The 26,182-nt window shown below is 41.9% G+C and overlaps 14 non-coding genes across 14 annotated transcripts; all 14 read right to left on the bottom strand.

Moving 5' to 3' along the window:
- Positions 1-535: 535 nt before the first annotated feature.
- On the bottom strand, positions 536-607 carry trnag-ucc (transfer RNA glycine (anticodon UCC)). Its single transcript has one exon. It is a non-coding gene; the product is annotated as a tRNA-Gly (tRNA).
- A 1,830-nt stretch (positions 608-2,437) lies between these two features.
- On the bottom strand, positions 2,438-2,509 carry trnag-ucc (transfer RNA glycine (anticodon UCC)). The gene has a single exon. It is a non-coding gene; the product is annotated as a tRNA-Gly (tRNA).
- A 1,930-nt stretch (positions 2,510-4,439) lies between these two features.
- trnag-ucc (transfer RNA glycine (anticodon UCC)) lies at positions 4,440-4,511 on the bottom strand. Its single transcript has one exon. It is a non-coding gene; the product is annotated as a tRNA-Gly (tRNA).
- Positions 4,512-6,377: 1,866 nt separating this feature from the next.
- Positions 6,378-6,449, bottom strand: trnag-ucc (transfer RNA glycine (anticodon UCC)). Its single transcript has one exon. It is a non-coding gene; the product is annotated as a tRNA-Gly (tRNA).
- Positions 6,450-8,359: 1,910 nt separating this feature from the next.
- On the bottom strand, positions 8,360-8,431 carry trnag-ucc (transfer RNA glycine (anticodon UCC)). The gene has a single exon. It is a non-coding gene; the product is annotated as a tRNA-Gly (tRNA).
- Positions 8,432-10,341: 1,910 nt separating this feature from the next.
- trnag-ucc (transfer RNA glycine (anticodon UCC)) lies at positions 10,342-10,413 on the bottom strand. The gene has a single exon. It is a non-coding gene; the product is annotated as a tRNA-Gly (tRNA).
- A 2,310-nt stretch (positions 10,414-12,723) lies between these two features.
- trnag-ucc (transfer RNA glycine (anticodon UCC)) lies at positions 12,724-12,795 on the bottom strand. The gene has a single exon. It is a non-coding gene; the product is annotated as a tRNA-Gly (tRNA).
- Positions 12,796-14,514: 1,719 nt separating this feature from the next.
- On the bottom strand, positions 14,515-14,586 carry trnag-ucc (transfer RNA glycine (anticodon UCC)). The gene has a single exon. It is a non-coding gene; the product is annotated as a tRNA-Gly (tRNA).
- Positions 14,587-16,499: 1,913 nt separating this feature from the next.
- trnag-ucc (transfer RNA glycine (anticodon UCC)) lies at positions 16,500-16,571 on the bottom strand. Its single transcript has one exon. It is a non-coding gene; the product is annotated as a tRNA-Gly (tRNA).
- A 1,630-nt stretch (positions 16,572-18,201) lies between these two features.
- trnag-ucc (transfer RNA glycine (anticodon UCC)) lies at positions 18,202-18,273 on the bottom strand. The gene has a single exon. It is a non-coding gene; the product is annotated as a tRNA-Gly (tRNA).
- Positions 18,274-20,163: 1,890 nt separating this feature from the next.
- On the bottom strand, positions 20,164-20,235 carry trnag-ucc (transfer RNA glycine (anticodon UCC)). The gene has a single exon. It is a non-coding gene; the product is annotated as a tRNA-Gly (tRNA).
- Positions 20,236-21,865: 1,630 nt separating this feature from the next.
- On the bottom strand, positions 21,866-21,937 carry trnag-ucc (transfer RNA glycine (anticodon UCC)). The gene has a single exon. It is a non-coding gene; the product is annotated as a tRNA-Gly (tRNA).
- A 1,916-nt stretch (positions 21,938-23,853) lies between these two features.
- Positions 23,854-23,925, bottom strand: trnag-ucc (transfer RNA glycine (anticodon UCC)). Its single transcript has one exon. It is a non-coding gene; the product is annotated as a tRNA-Gly (tRNA).
- Positions 23,926-25,775: 1,850 nt separating this feature from the next.
- Positions 25,776-25,847, bottom strand: trnag-ucc (transfer RNA glycine (anticodon UCC)). Its single transcript has one exon. It is a non-coding gene; the product is annotated as a tRNA-Gly (tRNA).
- Between the last annotated feature and the right edge of the window lie 335 nt (positions 25,848-26,182).

Here is a 26,182-nt window from a genome sequence, read left to right as displayed (position 1 = left end):
TGTCTGTCTAGCTCTCCCTCTGTCTCTCTCGCAGTCTCTGTCTTTCCCTCAGTCTCTGGCTCGTGTTACTCAGTCTGTTTGTCTGTCTCTCTCTGGTATCCTCAGTGTCTTTCTCTAGCCCTCCCTTTGTGTGTCCTGAAAGCCTCTTGCTGGTTTTCTGTGTGTCATTGTGTGTGTGTCCCATTGTGGGTGGTGTAATACTGAGTGTCCTTGTGTAGCCAGGGTGAGCTTCCCAACACGTGTGTTGCTGTGTCCGGGATTCTGGGCTATTTGAGGGCAATGCTATCGCTTTCAATACAGTCTGGAGGCTGAAATAACACAGCACTGACAGGCAGCTGTATTATGGATGGACAATCATGGAGGATTAAAGTTTATTTAACTACCATTTTTAATATTGCTTCTGACTGAGAACCCATTTATTAGTTGATGAAAGTATTCTGTCAATTGTAATTAAGATTTTTATTTGTTATAAAATCCTGTTGTAAGGTCTCCCATAAATCAGTTCTGACCTGCAAGGGGTTAAAAATATCTCGGTTGCGATGGCCGGGAATCGAACCCGGGTCAACTGCTTGGAAGGCAGCTATGCTCACCACTATACCACCATCGCTCACATAAGCTGCATCTTATATTTACAGACTAACCACTTCTTTCGGATCTTCAGCGGGACAAATACGATATTTTGAATTCATTTTAATCAGAGCGTAAGCACGATGCTGAGGCACTTTCCCTACAATTAACAATGGCCACTGTGAATAGTTATCTTGCTTAGACTGAGCCCTCACCCCATTTATTATTTTAAAGTCCTTTATGACTTAAAACAATAATCCACAAAAATGAATTGAAGATCAATTTTAAGGGAGAAACATAGAATATAGGAGCAGGAGTAGGCCATTCGGCCCCTCGAGCCTGCTCCACCATTTAATGAGATCATGGCTGATCATCCAAATTCAGTACCCTGTCCCTGCTCCTATCTTCTATGTTTCTATGATATTCATTCAGGCCGTTACACAACAGGGAACATCATTATACAACAGGGAACACCTTTACACAACAGGGAACACATCTACACAACAGGGAACATCGTTACATAACAGGGAACACATTTACACATCAGGGAACACCTTTACACAACAGGGAACACCTTTACACAACAGGGAACACATTTACACATCAGGGAACACCTTTACACAACAGGGAACACATTTATACAACAGGGAACACCTTTACACAACAGGGAACACATGTACACAACAGGGAACACATTTCCACAACAGGGAGCAATTTTTCGCAACAAGGAACACAGTTACACAATAGGTAACATCTTTATACAACAGGAAACATCTTTACACAATAAGGAATATATTTATACAACAGGGAACACCTTTACGCAACAGGGAACACCTTTACACAACAGGGAACATCTTTACATAAAAGGGAACACATTTACACGACAGGGAACACATTTATACAACAGGGAACACCTTTACACAACAGGGAACACATGTACACAACAGGGAACACATTTCCACAACAGGGAGAAATTTTTCGCAACAGGGAACACAGTTATACAATAGGTAACATCTTTATACAACAGGAAACATCTTTACACAACAAGGAACATATTTATACAACAGGGAACATCTTTACACAACATGGAACACGTTTACACAACAGGGAACACCTTTACACAACAGCGAACATGTTTAAACAACAGGGAACACCTTTGTACAACAGGGAACACCTTTACACAACAGGGAACAACTTTACACAACAGGGAACACCTTTACACAACAGGGAACATCTTTACACAACAGGGCACACCTTTGCATAATAGGGAACACATTTACACAACAGAAAACATCTTCATACCAGTCCCTCCCTTCCTCTCAGTCTCTCTTTCCCTGTCTGTCTAGCTCTCCCTCTGTCTCTCTCGCAGTCTCTGTCTTTCCCTCAGTCTCTGGCTCATGTTACTCAGTCTGTTTGTCTGTCTCTCTCTGGTATCCTCAGTGTCTTTCTCTAGCCCTCCCTTTGTGTGTCCTGAAAGCCTCTTGCTGGTTTTCTGTGTGTCATTGTGTGTGTGTCCCATTGTGGGTGGTGTAATACTGAGTGTCCTTGTGTGGCCAGTGTGAGCTTCCCAACACGTGTGTTGCTGTGTCCGGGATTCTGGGCTATTTGAGGGCAATGCTATCGCTTTCAATACAGTCTGGAGGCTGAAATAACACAGCACTGACAGGCAGCTGTGTTATGGATGGACAATCATGGAGGATTAAAGTTTATTTAACTACCATTTTTAATATTGCTTCTGACTGAGAACCGATTTATTAGTTGATGAAAGTATTCTGTCAATTGTAATTAAGATTTTTATTTGTTATAAAATCCTGTTGCAAGGTCTCCCATAAATCAGTTCTGACCTGCAAGGGGTTAAAAATATCTCGGTTGCGATGGCCAGGAATCGAACCCGGGTCAACTGCTTGGAAGGCAGCTATGCTCACCACTATACCACCATCGCTCACATAAGCTGCATCTTATATTTACAGACTAAGCACTTCTTTCGGATCTTTAGCGGGACAAATACGATATTTTGAATTCATTTTAATCAGAGCGTAAGCACGATGCTGAGGCACTTTCCCTACAATTAACAATGGCCACTGTGAATAGTTATCTTGCTTAGACTGAGCCCTCACCCCATTTATTATTTTAAAGTCCTTTATGACTTAAAACAATAATCCACAAAAATGAATTGAAGATCAATTTTAAGGGAGAAACATAGAATATAGGAGCAGGAGTAGGCCATTCGGCCCCTCGAGCCTGCTCCACCATTTAATGAGATCATGGCTGATCATCCAAATTCAGTACCCTGTCCCTGCTCCTATCTTCTATGTTTCTATGATATTCATTCAGGCCGTTACACAACAGGGAACATCATTATACAACAGGGAACACCTTTACACAACAGGGAACACATCTACACAACAGGGAACATCGTTACATAACAGGGAACACATTTACACATCAGGGAACACCTTTACACAACAGGGAACACCTTTACACAACAGGGAACACATTTACACATCAGGGAACACCTTTACACAACAGGGAACACATTTATACAACAGGGAACACCTTTACACAACAGGGAACACATGTACACAACAGGGAACACATTTCCACAACAGGGAGCAATTTTTCGCAACAGGGAACACAGTTACACAATAGGTAACATCTTTATACAACAGGAAACATCTTTACACAACAAGGAACATATTTATACAACAGGGAACACCTTTACGCAACAGGGAACACCTTTACACAACAGGGAACATATTTACATAAAAGGGAACACATTTACACGACAGGGAACACATTTATACAACAGGGAACACCTTTACACAACAGGGAACACATGTACACAACAGGGAACACATTTCCACAACAGGGAGAAATTTTTCGCAACAGGGAACACAGTTATACAATAGGTAACATCTTTATACAACAGGAAACATCTTTACACAACAAGGAACATATTTATACAACAGGGAACATCTTTACACAACATGGAACACGTTTACACAACAGGGAACATGTTTAAACAACAGGGAACACCTTTGTACAACAGGGAACACCTTTACGCAACAGGGAACAACTTTACGCAACAGGGAACACCTTTACACAACAGGGAACACCTTTACACAACAGCGAACATGTTTAAACAACAGGGAACACCTTTGTACAACAGGGAACACCTTTACGCAACAGGGAACAACTTTACACAACAGGGAACACCTTTACACAACAGGGAACATCTTTACACAACAGGGCACACCTTTGCATAATAGGGAACACATTTACACAACAGAAAACATCTTCATACCAGTCCCTCCCTTCCTCTCAGTCTCTCTTTCCCTGTCTGTCTAGCTCTCCCTCTGTCTCTCTCGCAGTCTCTGTCTTTCCCTCAGTCTCTGGCTCGTGTTACTCAGTCTGTTTGTCTGTCTCTCTCTGGTATCCTCAGTGTCTTTCTCTAGCCCTCCCTTTGTGTGTCCTGAAAGCCTCTTGCTGGTTTTCTGTGTGTCATTGTGTGTGTGTCCCATTGTGGGTGGTGTAATACTGAGTGTCCTTGTGTAGCCAGGGTGAGCTTCCCAACACGTGTGTTGCTGTGTCCGGGATTCTGGGCTATTTGAGGGCAATGCTATCGCTTTCAATACAGTCTGGAGGCTGAAATAACACAGCACTGACAGGCAGCTGTATTATGGATGGACAATCATGGAGGATTAAAGTTTATTTAACTACCATTTTTAATATTGCTTCTGACTGAGAACCCATTTATTAGTTGATGAAAGTATTCTGTCAATTGTAATTAAGATTTTTATTTGTTATAAAATCCTGTTGTAAGGTCTCCCATAAATCAGTTCTGACCTGCAAGGGGTTAAAAATATCTCGGTTGCGATGGCCGGGAATCGAACCCGGGTCAATTGCTTGGAAGGCAGCTATGCTCACCACTATACCACCATCGCTCACACAAGCAACATCTTATATTTACAGACTAACCACTTCTTTCGGATCTTCAGCGGGACAAATACGATATTTTGAATTCATTTTAATCAGAGCGTAAGCACGATGCTGAGGCACTTTCCCTACAATTAACAATGGCCACTGTGAATAGTTATCTTGCTTAGACTGAGCCCTCACCCCATTTATTATTTTAAAGTCCTTTATGACTTAAAACAATAATCCACAAAAATGAATTGAAGATCAATTTTAAGGGAGAAACATAGAATATAGGAGCAGGAGTAGGTCATTCGGCCCCTCGAGCCTGCTCCACCATTTAATGAGATCATGGCTGATCATCCAAATTCAGTACCCTGTCCCTGCTCCTATCTTCTATGTTTCTATGATATTCATTCAGGCCGTTACACAACAGGGAACATCATTATACAACAGGGAACACATTTACACAACAGGGAACACATCTACACAACAGGGAACATCGTTACATAACAGGGAACACATTTACACATCAGGGAACACCTTTACACAACAGGGAACACCTTTACACAACAGGGAACACATTTACACATCAGGGAACACCTTTACACAGCAGGGAACACATTTATACAACAGGGAACACCTTTACACAACAGGGAACACATGTACACAACAGGGAACACATTTCCACAACAGGGAGCAATTTTTCGCAACAGGGAACACAGTTACACAATAGGTAACATCTTTATACAACAGGAAACATCTTTACACAACAAGGAACATATTTATACAACAGGGAACACCTTTACGCAACAGGGAACACCTTTACACAACAGGGAACATCTTTACATAAAAGGGAACACATTTACACGACAGGGAACACATTTATACAACAGGGAACACCTTTACACAACAGGGAACACATGTACACAACAGGGAACACATTTCCACAACAGGGAGAAATTTTTCGCAACAGGGAACACAGTTATACAATAGGTAACATCTTTATACAACAGGAAACATCTTTACACAACAAGGAACATATTTATACAACAGGGAACATCTTTACACAACATGGAACACGTTTACACAACAGGGAACATGTTTAAACAACAGGGAACACCTTTGTACAACAGGGAACACCTTTACGCAACAGGGAACAACTTTACGCAACAGGGAACACCTTTACACAACAGGGAACACCTTTACACAACAGCGAACATGTTTAAACAACAGGGAACACCTTTGTACAACAGGGAACACCTTTACGCAACAGGGAACAACTTTACACAACAGGGCACAGCTTTGCATAATAGGGAACACATTTACACAACAGAAAACATCTTCATACCAGTCCCTCCCTTCCTCTCAGTCTCTCTTTCCCTGTCTGTCTAGCTCTCCCTCTGTCTCTGTCTTTCCCTCAGTCTGTGGCTCGTGTTACTCAGTCTGTTTGTCTGTCTCTCTCTGGTATCCTCAGTGTCTTTCTCTAGCCCTCCCTTTGTGTGTCCTGAAAGCCTCTTGCTGGTTTTCTGTGTGTCATTGTGTGTGTGTCCCATAATACTGAGTGTCCTTGTGTAGCCAGGGTGAGCTTCCCAACACGTGTGTTGCTGTGTCCGGGATTCTGGGCTATTTGAGGGCAATGCTATCGCTTTCAATACAGTCTGGAGGCTGAAATAACACAGCACTGACAGGCAGCTGTATTATGGATGGACAATCATGGAGGATTAAAGTTTATTTAACTACCATTTTTAATATTGCTTCTGACTGAGAACCCATTTATTAGTTGATGAAAGTATTCTGTCAATTGTAATTAAGATTTTTATTTGTTATAAAATCCTGTTGTAAGGTCTCCCATAAATCAGCTCTGACCTGCAAGGGGTTAAAAATATCTCGGTTGCGATGGCCGGGAATCGAACCCGGGTCAACTGCTTGGAAGGCAGCTATGCTCACCACTATACCACCATCGCTCACATAAGCTGCATCTTATATTTACAGACTAACCACTTCTTTCGGATCTTCAGCGGGACAAATACGATATTTTGAATTCATTTTAATCAGAGCGTAAGCACGATGCTGAGGCACTTTCCCTACAATTAACAATGGCCACTGTGAATAGTTATCTTGCTTAGACTGAGCCCTCACCCCATTTATTATTTTAAAGTCCTTTATGACTTAAAACAATAATCCACAAAAATGAATTGAAGATCAATTTTAAGGGAGAAACATAGAATATAGGAGCAGGAGTAGGCCATTCGGCCCCTCGAGCCTGCTCCACCATTTAATGAGATCATGGCTGATCATCCAAATTCAGTACCCTGTCCCTGCTCCTATCTTCTATGTTTCTATGATATTCATTCAGGCCGTTACACAACAGGGAACATCATTATACAACAGGGAACACCTTTACACAACAGGGAACACATCTACACAACAGGGAACATCGTTACATAACAGGGAACACATTTACACATCAGGGAACACCTTTACACAACAGGGAACACCATTACACAACAGGGAACACATTTACACATCAGGGAACACCTTTACACAACAGGGAACACATTTATACAACAGGGAACACCTTTACACAACAGGGAACACATTTCCACAACAGGGAGCAATTTTTCGCAACAGGGAACACAGTTACACAATAGGTAACATCTTTATACAACAGGAAACATCTTTACACAACAAGGAACATATTTATACAACAGGGAACACCTTTACGCAACAGGGAACACCTTTACACAACAGGGAACATCTTTACATAAAAGGGAACACATTTACACGACAGGGAACACATTTATACAACAGGGAACACCTTTACACAACAGGGAACACATGTACACAACAGGGAACACATTTCCACAACAGGGAGAAATTTTTCGCAACAGGGAACACAGTTATACAATAGGTAACATCTTTATACAACAGGAAACATCTTTACACAACAAGGAACATATTTATACAACAGGGAACATCTTTACACAACATGGAACACGTTTACACAACAGGGAACATGTTTAAACAACAGGGAACACCTTTGTACAACAGGGAACACATTTACGCAACAGGGAACAACTTTACGCAACAGGGAACACCTTTACAGAACAGGGAACACCTTTACACAACAGCGAACATGTTTAAACAACAGGGAACACCTTTGTACAACAGGGAACACCTTTACGCAACAGGGAACAACTTTACACAACAGGGAACACCTTTACACAACAGGGAACATCTTTACACAACAGGGCACACCTTTGCATAATAGGGAACACATTTACACAACAGAAAACATCTTCATACCAGTCCCTCCCTTCCTCTCAGTCTCTCTTTCCCTGTCTGTCTAGCTCTCCCTCTGTCTCTCTCGCAGTCTCTGTCTTTCCCTCAGTCTCTGGCTCGTGTTACTCAGTCTGTTTGTCTGTCTCTCTCTGGTATCCTCAGTGTCTTTCTCTAGCCCTCCCTTTGTGTGTCCTGAAAGCCTCTTGCTGGTTTTCTGTGTGTCATTGTGTGTGTGTCCCATTGTGGGTGGTGTAATACTGAGTGTCCTTGTGTAGCCAGGGTGAGCTTCCCAACACGTGTGTTGCTGTGTCCGGGATTCTGGGCTATTTGAGGGCAATGCTATCGCTTTCAATACAGTCTGGAGGCTGAAATAACACAGCACTGACAGGCAGCTGTATTATGGATGGACAATCATGGAGGATTAAAGTTTATTTAACTACCATTTTTAATATTGCTTCTGACTGAGAACCCATTTATTAGTTGATGAAAGTATTCTGTCAATTGTAATTAAGATTTTTATTTGTTATAAAATCCTGTTGTAAGGTCTCCCATAAATCAGTTCTGACCTGCAAGGGGTTAAAAATATCTCGCTTGCGATGGCCGGGAATCGAACCCGGGTCAACTGCTTGGAAGGCAGCTATGCTCACCACTATACCACCATCGCTCACATAAGCTGCATCTTATATTTACAGACTAAGCACTTCTTTCGGATCTTCAGCGGGACAAATACGATATTTTGAATTCATTTTAATCAGAGCGTAAGCACGATGCTGAGGCACTTTCCCTACAATTAACAATGGCCACTGTGAATAGTTATCTTGCTTAGACTGAGCCCTCACCCCATTTATTATTTTAAAGTCCTTTATGACTTAAAACAATAATCCACAAAAATGAATTGAAGATCAATTTTAAGGGAGAAACATAGAATATAGGAGCAGGAGTAGGCCATTCGGCCCCTCGAGCCTGCTCCACCATTTAATGAGATCATGGCTGATCATCCAAATTCAGTACCCTGTCCCTGCTCCTATCTTCTATGTTTCTATGATATTCATTCAGGCCGTTACACAACAGGGAACATCATTATACAACAGGGAACACCTTTACACAACAGGGAACACATCTACACAACAGGGAACATCGTTACATAACAGGGAACACATTTACACATCAGGGAACACCTTTACACAACAGGGAACACCTTTACACAACAGGGAACACATTTACACATCAGGGAACACCTTTACACAACAGGGAACACATTTATACAACAGGGAACACCTTTACACAACAGGGAACACATTTCCACAACAGGGAGCAATTTTTCGCAACAGGGAACACAGTTACACAATAGGTAACATCTTTATACAACAGGAAACATCTTTACACAACAAGGAACATATTTATACAACAGGGAACACCTTTACGCAACAGGGAACACCTTTACACAACAGGGAACATCTTTACATAAAAGGGAACACATTTACACGACAGGGAACACATTTATACAACAGGGAACACCTTTACACAACAGGGAACACATGTACACAACAGGGAACACATTTCCACAACAGGGAGAAATTTTTCGCAACAGGGAACACAGTTATACAATAGGTAACATCTTTATACAACAGGAAACATCTTTACACAACAAGGAACATATTTATACAACAGGGAACATCTTTACACAACATGGAACACGTTTACACAACAGGGAACATGTTTAAACAACAGGGAACACCTTTGTACAACAGGGAACACCTTTACGCAACAGGGAACAACTTTACGCAACAGGGAACACCTTTACAGAACAGGGAACACCTTTACACAACAGCGAACATGTTTAAACAACAGGGAACACCTTTGTACAACAGGGAACACCTTTACGCAACAGGGAACAACTTTACACAACAGGGAACACCTTTACACAACAGGGAACATCTTTACACAACAGGGCACACCTTTGCATAATAGGGAACACATTTACACAACAGAAAACATCTTCATACCAGTCCCTCCCTTCCTCTCAGTCTCTCTTTCCCTGTCTGTCTAGCTCTCCCTCTGTCTCTCTCGCAGTCTCTGTCTTTCCCTCAGTCTCTGGCTCGTGTTACTCAGTCTGTTTGTCTGTCTCTCTCTGGTATCCTCAGTGTCTTTCTCTAGCCCTCCCTTTGTGTGTCCTGAAAGCCTCTTGCTGGTTTTCTGTGTGTCATTGTGTGTGTGTCCCATTGTGGGTGGTGTAATACTGAGTGTCCTTGTGTAGCCAGGGTGAGCTTCCCAACACGTGTGTTGCTGTGTCCGGGATTCTGGGCTATTTGAGGGCAATGCTATCGCTTTCAATACAGTCTGGAGGCTGAAATAACACAGCACTGACAGGCAGCTGTATTATGGATGGACAATCATGGAGGATTAAAGTTTATTTAACTACCATTTTTAATATTGCTTCTGACTGAGAACCCATTTATTAGTTGATGAAAGTATTCTGTCAATTGTAATTAAGATTTTTATTTGTTATAAAATCCTGTTGTAAGGTCTCCCATAAATCAGTTCTGACCTGCAAGGGGTTAAAAATATCTCGCTTGCGATGGCCGGGAATCGAACCCGGGTCAACTGCTTGGAAGGCAGCTATGCTCACCACTATACCACCATCGCTCACATAAGCTGCATCTTATATTTACAGACTAAGCACTTCTTTCGGATCTTCAGCGGGACAAATACGATATTTTGAATTCATTTTAATCAGAGCGTAAGCACGATGCTGAGGCACTTTCCCTACAATTAACAATGGCCACTGTGAATAGTTATCTTGCTTAGACTGAGCCCTCACCCCATTTATTATTTTAAAGTCCTTTATGACTTAAAACAATAATCCACAAAAATGAATTGAAGATCAATTTTAAGGGAGAAACATAGAATATAGGAGCAGGAGTAGGCCATTCGGCCCCTCGAGCCTGCTCCACCATTTAATGAGATCATGGCTGATCATCCAAATTCAGTACCCTGTCCCTGCTCCTATCTTCTATGTTTCTATGATATTCATTCAGGCCGTTACACAACAGGGAACATCATTATACAACAGGGAACACCTTTACACAACAGGGAACACATCTACACAACAGGGAACATCGTTACATAACAGGGAACACATTTACACATCAGGGAACACCTTTACACAACAGGGAACACCTTTACACAACAGGGAACACATTTACACATCAGGGAACACCTTTACACAACAGGGAACACATTTATACAACAGGGAACACCTTTACACAACAGGGAACACATGTACACAACAGGGAACACATTTCCACCACAGGGAGCAATTTTTCGCAACAGGGAACACAGTTACACAATAGGTAACATCTTTATACAACAGGAAACATCTTTACACAACAAGGAACATATTTATACAACAGGGAACACCTTTACGCAACAGGGAACACCTTTACACAACAGGGAACATCTTTACATAAAAGGGAACACATTTACACGACAGGGAACACATTTATACAACAGGGAACACCTTTACACAACAGGGAACACATGTACACAACAGGGAACACATTTCCACAACAGGGAGCAATTTTTCGCAACAGGGAACACAGTTGCACAATAGGTAACATCTTTATACAACAGGAAACATCTTTACACAACAAGGAACATATTTATACAACAGGGAACACCTTTACGCAACAGGGAACACCTTTACACAACAGGGAACATCTTTACATAAAAGGGAACACATTTACACGACAGGGAACACATTTATACAACAGGGAACACCTTTACACAACAGGGAACACATGTACACAACAGGGAACACATTTCCACAACAGGGAGAAATTTTTCGCAACAGGGAACACAGTTATACAATAGGTAACATCTTTATACAACAGGAAACATCTTTACACAACAAGGAACATATTTATACAACAGGGAACATCTTTACACAACATGGAACACGTTTACACAACAGGGAACATGTTTAAACAACAGGGAACACCTTTGTACAACAGGGAACACCTTTACGCAACAGGGAACAACTTTACGCAACAGGGAACACCTTTACAGAACAGGGAACACCTTTACACAACAGCGAACATGTATAAACAACAGGGAACACCTTTGTACAACAGGGAACACCTTTACGCAACAGGGAACAACTTTACACAACAGGGAACACCTTTACACAACAGCGAACATGTTTAAACAACAGGGAACACCTTTGTACAACAGGGAACACCTTTATGCAACAGGGAACACCTTTACACAACAGCGAACATGTTTAAACAACAGGGAACACCTTTGTACAACAGGGAACAACTTTACACAACAGGGCACACCTTTGCATAATAGGGAACACATTTACACAACAGAAAACATCTTCATACCAGTCCCTCCCTTCCTCTCAGTCTCTCTTTCCCTGTCTGTCTAGCTCTCCCTCTGTCTCTCTCGCAGTCTCTGTCTTTCCCTCAGTCTCTGGCTCGTGTTACTCAGTCTGTTTGTCTGTCTCTCTCTGGTATCCTCAGTGTCTTTCTCTAGCCCTCCCTTTGTGTGTCCTGAAAGCCTCTTGCTGGTTTTCTGTGTGTCATTGTGTGTGTGTCCCATTGTGGGTGGTGTAATACTGAGTGTCCTTGTGTAGCCAGGGTGAGCTTCCCAACACGTGTGTTGCTGTGTCCGGGATTCTGGGCTATTTGAGGGCAATGCTATCGCTTTCAATACAGTCTGGAGGCTGAAATAACACAGCACTGACAGGCAGCTGTATTATGGATGGACAATCATGGAGGATTAAAGTTTATTTAACTACCATTTTTAATATTGCTTCTGACTGAGAACCCATTTATTAGTTGATGAAAGTATTCTGTCAATTGTAATTAAGATTTTTATTTGTTATAAAATCCTGTTGTAAGGTCTCCCAAAAATCAGTTCTGACCTGCAAGGGGTTAAAAATATCTCGGTTGCGATGGCCGGGAATCGAACCCGGGTCAACTGCTTGGAAGGCAGCTATGCTCACCACTATACCACCATCGCTCACATAAGTTGCATCTTATATTTACAGACTAACCACTTCTTTCAGATCTTCAGCGGGACAAATACGATATTTTGAATTCATTTTAATCAGAGCGTAAGCACGATGCTGAGGCACTTTCCCTACAATTAACAATGGCCACTCTGAATAGTTATCTTGCTTAGACTGAGCCCTCACCCCATTTATTATTTTAAAGTCCTTTATGACTTAAAACAATAATCCACAAAAATGAATTGAAGATCAATTTTAAGGGAGAAACATAGAATATAGGAGCAGGAGTAGGCCATTCGGCCCCTCGAGCCTGCTCCACCATTTAATGAGATCATGGCTGATCATCCAAATTCAGTACCCTGTCCCTGCTCCTATCTTCTATGTTTCTATGATATTCATTCAGGCCGTTACACAACAGGGAACATCATTATACAACAGGGAACACCTTTACACAACAGGGAACACATCTACACAACAGGGAACATAGTTACATAACAGGGAACACATTTACACATCAGGGAACACCTTTCCACAACAGGGAACACCTTTACACAACAGGGAACACATTTACACATCAGGGAACACCTTTACACAACAGGGAACATATTTATACAACAGGGAACACCTTTACACAACAGGGAACACATGTACACAACAGGGAACACATTTCCACAACAGGGAGCAATTTTTCGCAACAGGGAACACAGTTACACAATAGGTAACATCTTTATACAACAGGAAACATCTTTACACAACAAGGAACATATTTATACAACAGGGAACATCTTTACGCAACAGGGAACACCTTTACACAACAGGGAACATCTTTACATAACAGGGAACACCTTTACACAACAGGGAACACATGTACACAACAGGGAACACATTTCCACAACAGGGAGAAATTTTTCGCAACAGGGAACACAGTTATACAATAGGTAACATCTTTATACAACAGGAAACATCTTTACACAACAAGGAACATATTTATACAACAGGGAACATCTTTACACAACATGGAACACGTTTACACAACAGGGAACATGTTTAAACAACAGGGAACACCTTTGTACAACAGGGAACACCTTTACGCAACAGGGAACAACTTTACACAACAGGGAACACCTTTACACAACAGGGCACACGTTTGCATAATAGGGAACACATTTACACAACAGAAACATCTTCATACCAGTCCCTCCCTTCCTCTCAGTCTCTCTTTCCCTGTCTGTCTATCTCTCCCTCTGTCTCTCAGTCTCTGTCTCTCGCTCGTGTTACTCAGTCTGTTTGTCTGTCTCTCTCTGGTATCCTCTGTCTTTCTCTAGCCCTCCCTTTGTGTGTCCTGAAAGCCTCTTGCTGGTTTTCTGTGTGTGTCCCATTGTGGGTGGTGTAATACTGAGTGTCCTTGTGTAGCCAGGGTGAGCTTCCCAACACGTGTGTTGCTGTGTCCGGGATTCTGGGCTATTTGAGGGCAATGCTATCGCTTTCAATACAGTCTGGAGGCTGAAATAACACAGCACTGACAGGCAGCTGTATTATGGATGGACAATCATGGAGGATTAAAGTTTATTTAACTACCATTTTTAATATTGCTTCTGACTGAGAACCCATTTATTAGTTGATGAAAGTATTCTGTCAATTGTAATTAAGATTTTTATTTGTTATAAAATCCTGTTGTAAGGTCTCCCCTAAATCAGTTCTGACCTGCAAGGGGTTAAAAATATCTCGGTTGCGATGGCCGGGAATCGAACCCGGGTCAACTGCTTGGAAGGCAGCTATGCTCACCACTATACCACCATCGCTCACATAAGCTGCATCTTATATTTACAGACTAACCACTTCTTTCGGATCTTCAGCGGGACAAATACGATATTTTGAATTCATTTTAATCAGAGCGTAAGCACGATGCTGAGGCACTTTCCCTACAATTAACAATGGCCACTGTGAATAGTTATCTTGCTTAGACTGAGCCCTCACCCCATTTATTATTTTAAAGTCCTTTATGACTTAAAACAATAATCCACAAAAATGAATTGAAGATCAATTTTAAGGGAGAAACATAGAATATAGGAGCAGGAGTAGGCCATTCGGCCCCTCGAGCCTGCTCCACCATTTAATGAGATCATGGCTGATCATCCAAATTCAGTACCCTGTCCCTGCTCCTATCTTCTATGTTTCTATGATATTCATTCAGGCCGTTACACAACAGGGAACATCATTATACAACAGGGAACACCTTTACACAACAGGGAACACATCTACACAACAGGGAACATCGTTACATAACAGGGAACACATTTACACATCAGGGAACACCTTTACACAACAGGGAACACCTTTACACAACAGGGAACACATTTACACATCAGGGAACACCTTTACACAACAGGGAACACATTTATACAACAGGGAACACCTTTATACAACAGGGAACACATGTACACAACAGGGAACACATTTCCACAACAGGGAGAAATTTTTCGCAACAGGGAACACAGTTACACAATAGGTAACATCTTTATACAACAGGAAACATCTTTACACAACAAGGAACATATTTATACAACAGGGAACACCTTTACGCAACAGGGAACACCTTTACACAACAGGGAACATCTTTACATAAAAGGGAACACATTTACACGACAGGGAACACATTTATACAACAGGGAACACCTTTACACAACAGGGAACACATGTACACAACAGGGAACACATTTCCAAAACAGGGAGAAATCTTTCGCAACAGGGAACACAGTTATACAATAGGTAACATCTTTATACAACAGGAAACATCTTTACACAACAAGGAACATATTTATACAACAGGGAACATCTTTACACAACATGGAACACGTTTACACAACAGGGAACATGTTTAAACAACAGGGAACACCTTTGTACAACAGGGAAAACCTTTACGCAACAGGGAACAACTTTACGCAACAGGGAACACCTTTACACAACAGGGAACACCTATACACAACAGCGAACATGTTTAAACAACAGGGAACACCTTTGTACAACAGGGAACACCTTTACGCAACAGGGAACAACTTTACACAACAGGGAACACCTTTACACAACAGGGAACATCTTTACACAACAGGGCACACCTTTGCATAATAGGGAACACATTTACACAACAGAAAACATCTTCATACCAGTCCCTTCCTTCCTCTCAATCTCTCCCCTCTGTCTCTCTCGCAGTCTCTGTCTTTCCCTCAGTCTCTGGCTCGTGTTACTCAGTCTGTTTGTCTGTCTCTCTCTGGTATCCTCAGTGTCTTTCTCTATCTAGCCCTCCCTTTGTGTGTCCTGAAAGCCTCTTGCTGGTTTTCTGTGTGTCATTGTGTGTGTGTCCCATTGTGGGTGGTGTAATACTGAGTGTCCTTGTGTAGCCAGGGTGAGCTTCCCAACACGTGTGTTGCTGTGTCCGGGATTCTGGGCTATTTGAGGGCAATGCTATCGCTTTCAATACAGTCTGGAGACTGAAATAACACAGCACTGACAGGCAGCTGTATTATGGATGGACAATCATGGAGGATTAAAGTTTATTTAACTACCATTTTTAATATTGCTTCTGACTGAGAACCCATTTATTAGTTGATGAAAGTATTCTGTCAATTGTAATTAAGATTTTTATTTGTTATAAAATCCTGTTGTAAGGTCTCCCATAAATCAGTTCTGACCTGCAAGGGGTTAAAAATGTCTCGGTTGCGATGGCCGGGAATCGAACCCGGGTCAACTGCTTGGAAGGCAGCTATGCTCACCACTATACCACCATCGCTCACATAAGCTGCATCTTATATTTACAGACTAACCACTTCTTTCGGATCTTCAGCGGGACAAATACGATATTTTGAATTCATTTTAATCAGAGCGTAAGCACGATGCTGAGGCACTTTCCCTACAATTAACAATGGCCACTGTGAATAGTTATCTTGCTTAGACTGAGCCCTCACCCCATTTATTATTTTAAAGTCCTTTATGACTTAAAACAATAATCCACAAAAATGAATTGAAGATCAATTTTAAGGGAGAAACATAGAATATAGGAGCAGGAGTAGGCCATTCGGCCCCTCGAGCCTGCTCCACCATTTAATGAGATCATGGCTGATCATCCAAATTCAGTACCCTGTCCCTGCTCCTATCTTCTATGTTTCTATGATATTCATTCAGGCCGTTACACAACAGGGAACATCATTATACAACAGGGAACACCTTTACACAACAGGGAACACATCTACACAACAGGGAACATCGTTACATAACAGGGAACACATTTACACATCAGGGAACACCTTTACACAACAGGGAACACCTTTACACAACAGGGAACACATTTACACATCAGGGAACACCTTTACACAACAGGGAACACATTTATACAACAGGGAACACCTTTACACAACAGGGAACACATGTACACAACAGGGAACACATTTCCACAACAGGGAGAAATTTTTCGCAACAGGGAACACAGTTATACAATAGGTAACATCTTTATACAACAGGAAACATCTTTACACAACAAGGAACATATTTATACAACAGGGAACATCTTTACACAACATGGAACACGTTTACACAACAGGGAACATGTTTAAACAACAGGGAACACCTTTGTACAACAGGGAACACCTTTACGCAACAGGGAACAACTTTACGCAACAGGGAACACCTTTACACAACAGGGAACACCTTTACACAACAGCGAACATGTTTAAACAACAGGGAACACCTTTGTACAACAGGGAACACCTTTACGCAACAGGGAACAACTTTACACAACAGGGCACACCTTTGCATAATAGGGAACACATTTACACAACAGAAAACATCTTCATACCAGTCCCTCCCTTCCTCTCAGTCTCTCTTTCCCTGTCTGTCTAGCTCTCCCTCTGTCTCTCTCGCAGTCTCTGTCTTTCCCTCAGTCTCTGGCTCGTGTTACTCAGTCTGTTTGTCTGTCTCTCTCTGGTATCCTCAGTGTCTTTCTCTAGCCCTCCCTTTCTGTGTCCTGAAAGCCTCTTGCTGGTTTTCTGTGTGTCATTGTGTGTGTGTCCCATTGTGGGTGGTGTAATACTGAGTGTCCTTGTGTAGCCAGGGTGAGCTTCCCAACACGTGTGTTGCTGTGTCCGGGATTCTGGGCTATTTGAGGGCAATGCTATCGCTTTCAATACAGTCTGGAGGCTGAAATAACACAGCACTGACAGGCAGCTGTATTATGGAAGGACAATCATGGAGGATTAAAGTTTATTTAACTACCATTTTTAATATTGCTTCTGACTGAGAACCCATTTATTAGTTGATGAAAGTATTCTGTCAATTGTAATTAAGATTTTTATTTGTTATAAAATCCTGTTGTAAGGTCTCCCATAAATCAGTTCTGACCTGTAAGGGGTTAAAAATGTCTCGGTTGCGATGGCCAGGAATCGAACCCGGGTCAACTGCTTGGAAGGCAGCTATGCTCACCACTATACCACCATCGCTCACATAAGCTGCATCTTATATTTACAGACTAACCACTTCTTTCGGATCTTCAGCGGGACAAATACGATATTTTGAATTCATTTTAATCAGAGCGTAAGCACGATGCTGAGGCACTTTCCCTACAATTAACAATGGCCACTGTGAATAGTTATCTTGCTTAGACTGAGCCCTCACCCCATTTATTATTTTAAAGTCCTTTATGACTTAAAACAATAATCCACAAAAATGAATTGAAGATCAATTTTAAGGGAGAAACATAGAATATAGGAGCAGGAGTAGGTCATTCGGCCCCTCGAGCCTGCTCCACCATTTAATGAGATCATGGCTGATCATCCAAATTCAGTACCCTGTCCCTGCTCCTATCTTCTATGTTTCTATGATATTCATTCAGGCCGTTACACAACAGGGAACATCATTATACAACAGGGAACACCTTTACACAACAGGGAACACATCTACACAACAGGGAACATCGTTACATAACAGGGAACACATTTACACATCAGGGAACACCTTTACACAACAGGGAACACCTTTACACAACAGGGAACACATTTACACATCAGGGAACACCTTTACACAACAGGGAACACATTTATACAACAGGGAACACCTTTACACAACAGGGAACACATGTACACAACAGGGAACACATTTCCACAACAGGGAGCAATTTTTCGCAACAGGGAACACAGTTACACAATAGGTAACATCTTTATACAACAGGAAACATCTTTACACAACAAGGAACATATTTATACAACAGGGAACACCTTTTCGCAACAGGGAACACCTTTACACAACAGGGAACATCTTTACATAAAAGGGAACACATTTACACGACAGGGAACACATTTATACAACAGGGAACACCTTTACACAACAGGGAACACATGTACACAACAGGGAACACATTTCCACAACAGGGAGAAATTTTTCGCAACAGGGAACACAGTTATACAATAGGTAACATCTTTATACAACAGGAAACATCTTTACACAACAAGGAACATATTTATACAACAGGGAACATCTTTACACAACATGGAACACGTTTACACAACAGGGAACATGTTTAAACAACAGGGAACACCTTTGTACAACAGGGAACACCTTTACGCAACAGGGAACAACTTTACGCAACAGGGAACACCTTTACACAACAGGGAACACCTTTACACAACAGCGAACATGTTTAAACAACAGGGAACACCTTTGTACAACAGGGAACACCTTTACGCAACAGGGAACAACTTTACACAACAGGGCACACCTTTGCATAATAGGGAACACATTTACACAACAGAAAACATCTTCATACCAGTCCCTCCCTTCCTCTCAGTCTCTCTTTCCCTGTCTGTCTAGCTCTCCCTCTGTCTCTCTCGCAGTCTCTGTCTTTCCCTCAGTCTCTGGCTCGTGTTACTCAGTCTGTTTGTCTGTCTCTCTCTGGTATCCTCAGTGTCTTTCTCTAGCCCTCCCTTTGTGTGTCCTGAAAGCCTCTTGCTGGTTTTCTGTGTGTCACTGTGTGTGTGTCCCATTGTGGGTGGTGTAATACTGAGTGTCCTTGTGTAGCCAGGGTGAGCTTCTCAACACGTGTGTTGCTGTGTCCGGGATTCTGGGCTATTTGAGGGCAATGCTATCGCTTTCAATACAGTCTGGAGGCTGAAATAACACAGCACTGACAGGCAGCTGTATTATGGATGGACAATCATGGAGGATTAAAGTTTATTTAACTACCATTTTTAATATTGCTTCTGACTGAGAACCCATTTATTAGTTGATGAAAGTATTCTGTCAATTGTAATTAAGATTTTTATTTGTTATAAAATCCTGTTGTAAGGTCTCCCATAAATCAGTTCTGACCTGCAAGGGGTTAAAAATATCTCGGTTGCGATGGCCGGGAATCGAACCCGGGTCAACTGCTTGGAAGGCAGCTATGCTCACCACTATACCACCATCGCTCACGTAAGCTGCATCTTATATTTACAGACTAACCACTTCTTTCGGATCTTCAGCGGGACAAATACGATATTTTGAATTCATTTTAATCAGAGCGTAAGCACGATGCTGAAGCACTTTCCCTACAATTAACAATGGCCACTGTGAAAAGTTATCTTGCTTAGACTGAGCCCTCACCCCATTTATTATTTTAAAGTCCTTTATGACTTAAAACAATAATCCACAAAAATGAATTGAAGATCAATTTTAAGGGAGAAACATAGAATATAGGAGCAGGAGTAGGCCATTCGGCCCCTCGAGCCTGCTCCACCATTTAATGAGATCATGGCTGATCATCCAAATTCAGTACCCTGTCCCTGCTCCTATCTTCTATGTTTCTATGATATTCATTCAGGCCGTTACACAACAGGGAACATCATTATACAACAGGGAACACCTTTACACAACAGGGAACACATCTACACAACAGGGAACATCGTTACATAACAGGGAACACATTTACACATCAGGGAACACCTTTACACAACAGGGAACACCTTTACACAACAGGGAACACATTTACACATCAGGGAACACCTTTACACAACAGGGAACACCTTTACACAACAGGGAACACCTTTACACAACAGGGAACACATGTACACAACAGGGAACACATTTCCACAACAGGGAGCAATTTTTCGCAACAGGGAACACAGTTACACAATAGGTAACATCTTTATACAACAGGAAACATCTTTACACAACAAGGAACATATTTATACAACAGGGAACATCTTTACACAACATGGAACACGTTTACACAACAGGGAACATGTTTAAACAACAGGGAACACCTTTGTACAACAGGGAACACCTTTACGCAACAGGGAACAACTTTACGCAACAGGGAACACCTTTACACAACAGGGAACACCTTTACACAACAGCGAACATGTTTAAACAACAGGGAACACCTTTGTACAACAGGGAACACCTTTACGCAACAGGGAACAACTTTACACAACAGGGCACACCTTTGCATAATAGGGAAAATATTTACACAACAGAAAACATCTTCATACCAGTCCGTCCCTTCCTCTCAGTCTCTCTTTCCCTGTCTGTCTAGCTCTCCCTCTGTCTCTCTCGCAGTCTCTGTCTTTCCCTCAGTCTCTGGCTCGTGTTACTCAGTCTGTTTGTCTGTCTCTCTCTGGTATCCTCAGTGTCTTTCTCTAGCCCTCCCTTTGTGTGTCCTGAAAGCCTCTTGCTGGTTTTCTGTGTGTCATTGTGTGTGTGTCCCATTGTGGGTGGTGTAATACTGAGTGTCCTTGTGTAGCCAGGGTGAGCTTCCCAACACGTGTGTTGCTGTGTCCGGGATTCTGGGCTATTTGAGGGCAATGCTATCGCTTTCAATACAGTCTGGAGGCTGAAATAACACAGCACTGACAGGCAGCTGTATTATGGATGGACAATCATGGAGGATTAAAGTTTATTTAACTACCGTTTTTAATATTGCTTCTGACTGAGAACCCATTTATTAGTTGATGAAAGTATTCTGTCAATTGTAATTAAGATTTTTATTTGTTATAAAATCCTGTTGTGAGGTCTCCCATAAATCAGTTCTGCCATGCAAGGGGTTAAAAATATCTCGGTTGCGATGGCCGGGAATCGAACCCGGGTCAACTGCTTGGAAGGCAGCTATGCTCACCACTATACCACCATCGCTCACACAAGCAACATCTTATATTTACAGACTAACCACTTCTTTCGGATCTTCAGCGGGACAAATACGATATTTTGAATTCATTTTAATCAGAGCGTAAGCACGATGCTGAGGCACTTTCCCTACAATTAACAATGGCCACTGTGAATAGTTATCTTGCTTAGACTGAGCCCTCACCCCATTTATTATTTTAAAGTCCTTTATGACTTAAAACAATAATCCACAAAAATGAATTGAAGATCAATTTTAAGGGAGAAACATAGAATATAGGAGCAGGAGTAGGCCATTCGGCCCCTCGAGCCTGCTCCACCATTTAATGAGATCATGGCTGATCATCCAAATTCAGTACCCTGTCCCTGCTCCTATCTTCTATGTTTCTATGATATTCATTCAGGCCGTTACACAACAGGGAACATCATTATACAACAGGGAACACCTTTACACAACAGGGAACACATCTACACAACAGGGAACATCGTTACATAACAGGGAACACATTTACACATCAGGGAACACCTTTACACAACAGGGAACACCTTTACACAACAGGGAACACATTTACACATCAGGGAACACCTTTACACAACAGGGAACACATTTATACAACAGGGAACACCTTTACACAACAGGGAACACATGTACACAACAGGGAACACATTTCCACAACAGGGAGCAATTTTTCGCAACAGGGAACACAGTTACACAATAGGTAACATCTTTATACAACAGGAAACATCTTTTCACAACAAGGAACATATTTATACAACAGGGAACACCTTTACGCAACAGGGAACACCTTTACACAACAGGGAACATCTTTACATAAAAGGGAACACATTTACACGACAGGGAACACATTTATACAACAGGGAACACCTTTACACAACAGGGAACACATGTACACAACAGGGAACACATTTCCACAACAGGGAGAAATTTTTCGCAACAGGGAACACAGTTATACAATAGGTAACATCTTTATACAACAGGAAACATCTTTACACAACAAGGAACATATTTATACAACAGGGAACATCTTTACACAACATGGAACACGTTTACACAACAGGGAACATGTTTAAACAACAGGGAACACCTTTGTACAACAGGGAACACCTTTACACAACAGGGAACAAATTTACGCAACAGGGAACACCTTTACACAACAGGGAACACCTTTACACAACAGCGAACATGTTTAAACAACAGGGAACACCTTTGTACAACAGGGAACACCTTTACGCAACAGGGAACAACTTTACACAACAGGGAACACCTTTACACAACAGGGAACATCTTTACACAACAGGGCACACCTTTGCATAATAGGGAACACATTTACACAACAGAAAACATCTTCATACCAGTCCCTCCCTTCCTCTCAGTCTCTCTCGCTCTCCCTCTGTCGCTCTCGCAGTCTCTGTCTTTCCCTCAGTCTCTGGCTCGTGTTACTCAGTCTGTTTGTTTGTCTCTCTCTGGTATCCTCAGTGTCTTTCTCTAGCCCTCCCTTTGTGTGTCCTGAAAGCCTCTTGCTGGTTTTCTGTGTGTCATTGTGTGTGTGTCCCAATGTGGGTGGTGTAATACTGAGTGTCCTTGTGTAGCCATGGTGAGCTTCCCAACACGTGTGTTGCTGTGTCCGGGATTCTGGGCTATTTGAGGGCAATGCTATCGCTTTCAATACAGTCTGGAGGCTGAAATAACACAGCACTGACAGGCAGCTGTATTATGGATGGACAATCATGGAGGATTAAAGTTTATTTAACTACCATTTTTAATATTGCTTCTGACTGAGAACCCATTTATTAGTTGATGAAAGTATTCTGTCAATTGTAATTAAGATTTTTATTTGTTATAAAATCCTGTTGGAAGGTCTCCCATAAATCAGTTCTGACCTGCAAGGGGTTAAAAATATCTCGGTTGCGATGGCCGGGAATCGAACCCGGGTCAACTGCTTGGAAGGCAGCTATGCTCACCACTATACCACCATCGCTCACATAAGCTGCATCTTACATTTACAGACTAAGCACTTCTTTCGGATCTTCAGCGGGACAAATACGATATTTTGAATTCATTTTAATCAGAGCGTAAGCACGATGCTGAGGCACTTTCCCTACAATTAACAATGGCCACTGTGAAAAGTTATCTTGCTTAGACTGAGCCCTCACCCCATTTATTATTTTAAAGTCCTTTATGACTTAAAACAATAATCCACAAAAATGAATTGAAGATCAATTTTAAGGGAGAAACATAGAATATAGGAGCAGGAGTAGGCCATTCGGCCCCTCGAGCCTGCTCCACCATTTAATGAGATCATGGCTGATCATCCAAATTCAGTACCCTGTCCCTGCTCCTATCTTCTATGTTTCTATGATATTCATTCAGGCCGTTACACAACAGGGAACACCTTTACACAACAGGGAACACATCTACACAACAGGGAACATCATTACATAACAGGGAACACATTTACACATCAGGGAACACCTTTACACAACAGGGAACACCTTTACACAACAGGGAACACATTTACACATCAGGGAACACCTTTACACAACAGGGAACACATTTATACAACAGGGAACACCTTTACACAACAGGGAACACATGTACACAACAGGGAACACATTTCCACAACAGGGAGCAATTTTTCGCAACAGGGAACACAGTTACACAATAGGTAACATCTTTATACAACAGGAAACATCTTTACACAACAAGGAACATATTTATACAACAGGGAACACCTTTACGCAACAGGGAACTCCTTTACACAACAGGGAACATCTTTACATAAAAGGGAACACATTTACACGACAGGGAACACATTTATACAACAGGGAACACCTTTACACAACAGGGAACACATGTACACAACAGGGAACACATTTCCACAACAGGGAGAAATTTTTCGCAACAGGGAACACAGTTATACAATAGGTAACATCTTTATACAACAGGAAACATCTTTACACAACAAGGAACATATTTATACAACAGGGAACATCTTGACACAACATGGAACACGTTTACACAACAGGGAACATGTTTAAACAACAGGGAACACCTTTACGCAACAGGGAACAACTTTACGCAACAGGGAACACCTTTACACAACAGGGAGCACCTTTACACAACAGCGAACATGTTTAAACAACAGGGAACACCTTTGTACAACAGGGAACACCTTTACGCAACAGGGAACAACTTTACACAACAGGGCACACCTTTGCATAATAGGGAACACATTTACACAACAGAAAACATCTTCATACCAGTCCCTCCCTTCCTCTCAGTCTCTCTTTCCCTGTCTGTCTAGCTCTCCCTCTGTCTCTCTCGCAGTCTCTGTCTTTCCCTCAGTCTCTGGCTCGTGTTACTCAGTCTGTTTGTCTGTCTCTCTCTGGTATCCTCAGTGTCTTTCTCTAGCCCTCCCTTTGTGTGTCCTGAAAGCCTCTTGCTGGTTTTCTGTGTGTCATTGTGTGTGTGTCCCATTGTGGGTGGTGTAATACTGAGTGTCCTTGTGTAGCCAGGGTGAGCTTCCCAACACGTGTGTTGCTGTGTCCGGGATTCTGGGCTATTTGAGGGCAATGCTATCGCTTTCAATACAGTCTGGAGGCTGAAATAACACAGCACTGACAGGCAGCTGTATTATGGATGGACAATCATGGAGGATTAAAGTTTATTTAACTACCATTTTTAATATTGCTTCTGACTGAGAACCCATTTATTAGTTGATGAAAGTATTCTGTCAATTGTAATTAAGATTTTTATTTGTTATAAAATCCTGTTGTAAGGTCTCCCATAAATCAGTTCTGACCTGCAAGGGGTTAAAAATATCTCGGTTGCGATGGCCGGGAATCGAACCCGGGTCAACTGCTTGGAAGGCAGCTATGCTCACCACTATACCACCATCGCTCACATAAGCTGCATCTTACATTTACAGACTAACCACTTCTTTCGGATCTTCAGCGGGACAAATACGATATTTTGAATTCATTTTAATCAGAGCGTAAGCACGATGCTGAGGCACTTTCCCTACAATTAACAATGGCCACTGTGAAAAGTTATCTTGCTTAGACTGAGCCCTCACCCCATTTATTATTTTAAAGTCCTTTATGACTTAAAACAATAATCCACAAAAATGAATTGAAGATCAATTTTAAGGGAGAAACATAGAATATAGGAGCAGGAGTAGGCCATTCGGCCCCTCGAGCCTGCTCCACCATTTAATGAGATCATGGCTGATCATC

This window comes from Somniosus microcephalus, chromosome 29 (genome assembly GCF_052327205.1).
Source record: "Somniosus microcephalus isolate GS21.2 chromosome 29, FLI_Smic_1.0, whole genome shotgun sequence".
Classification (NCBI taxonomy): Eukaryota; Metazoa; Chordata; class Chondrichthyes; order Squaliformes; family Somniosidae; genus Somniosus; species Somniosus microcephalus.
This window is presented reverse-complemented; position numbering and strand designations above follow the sequence as displayed.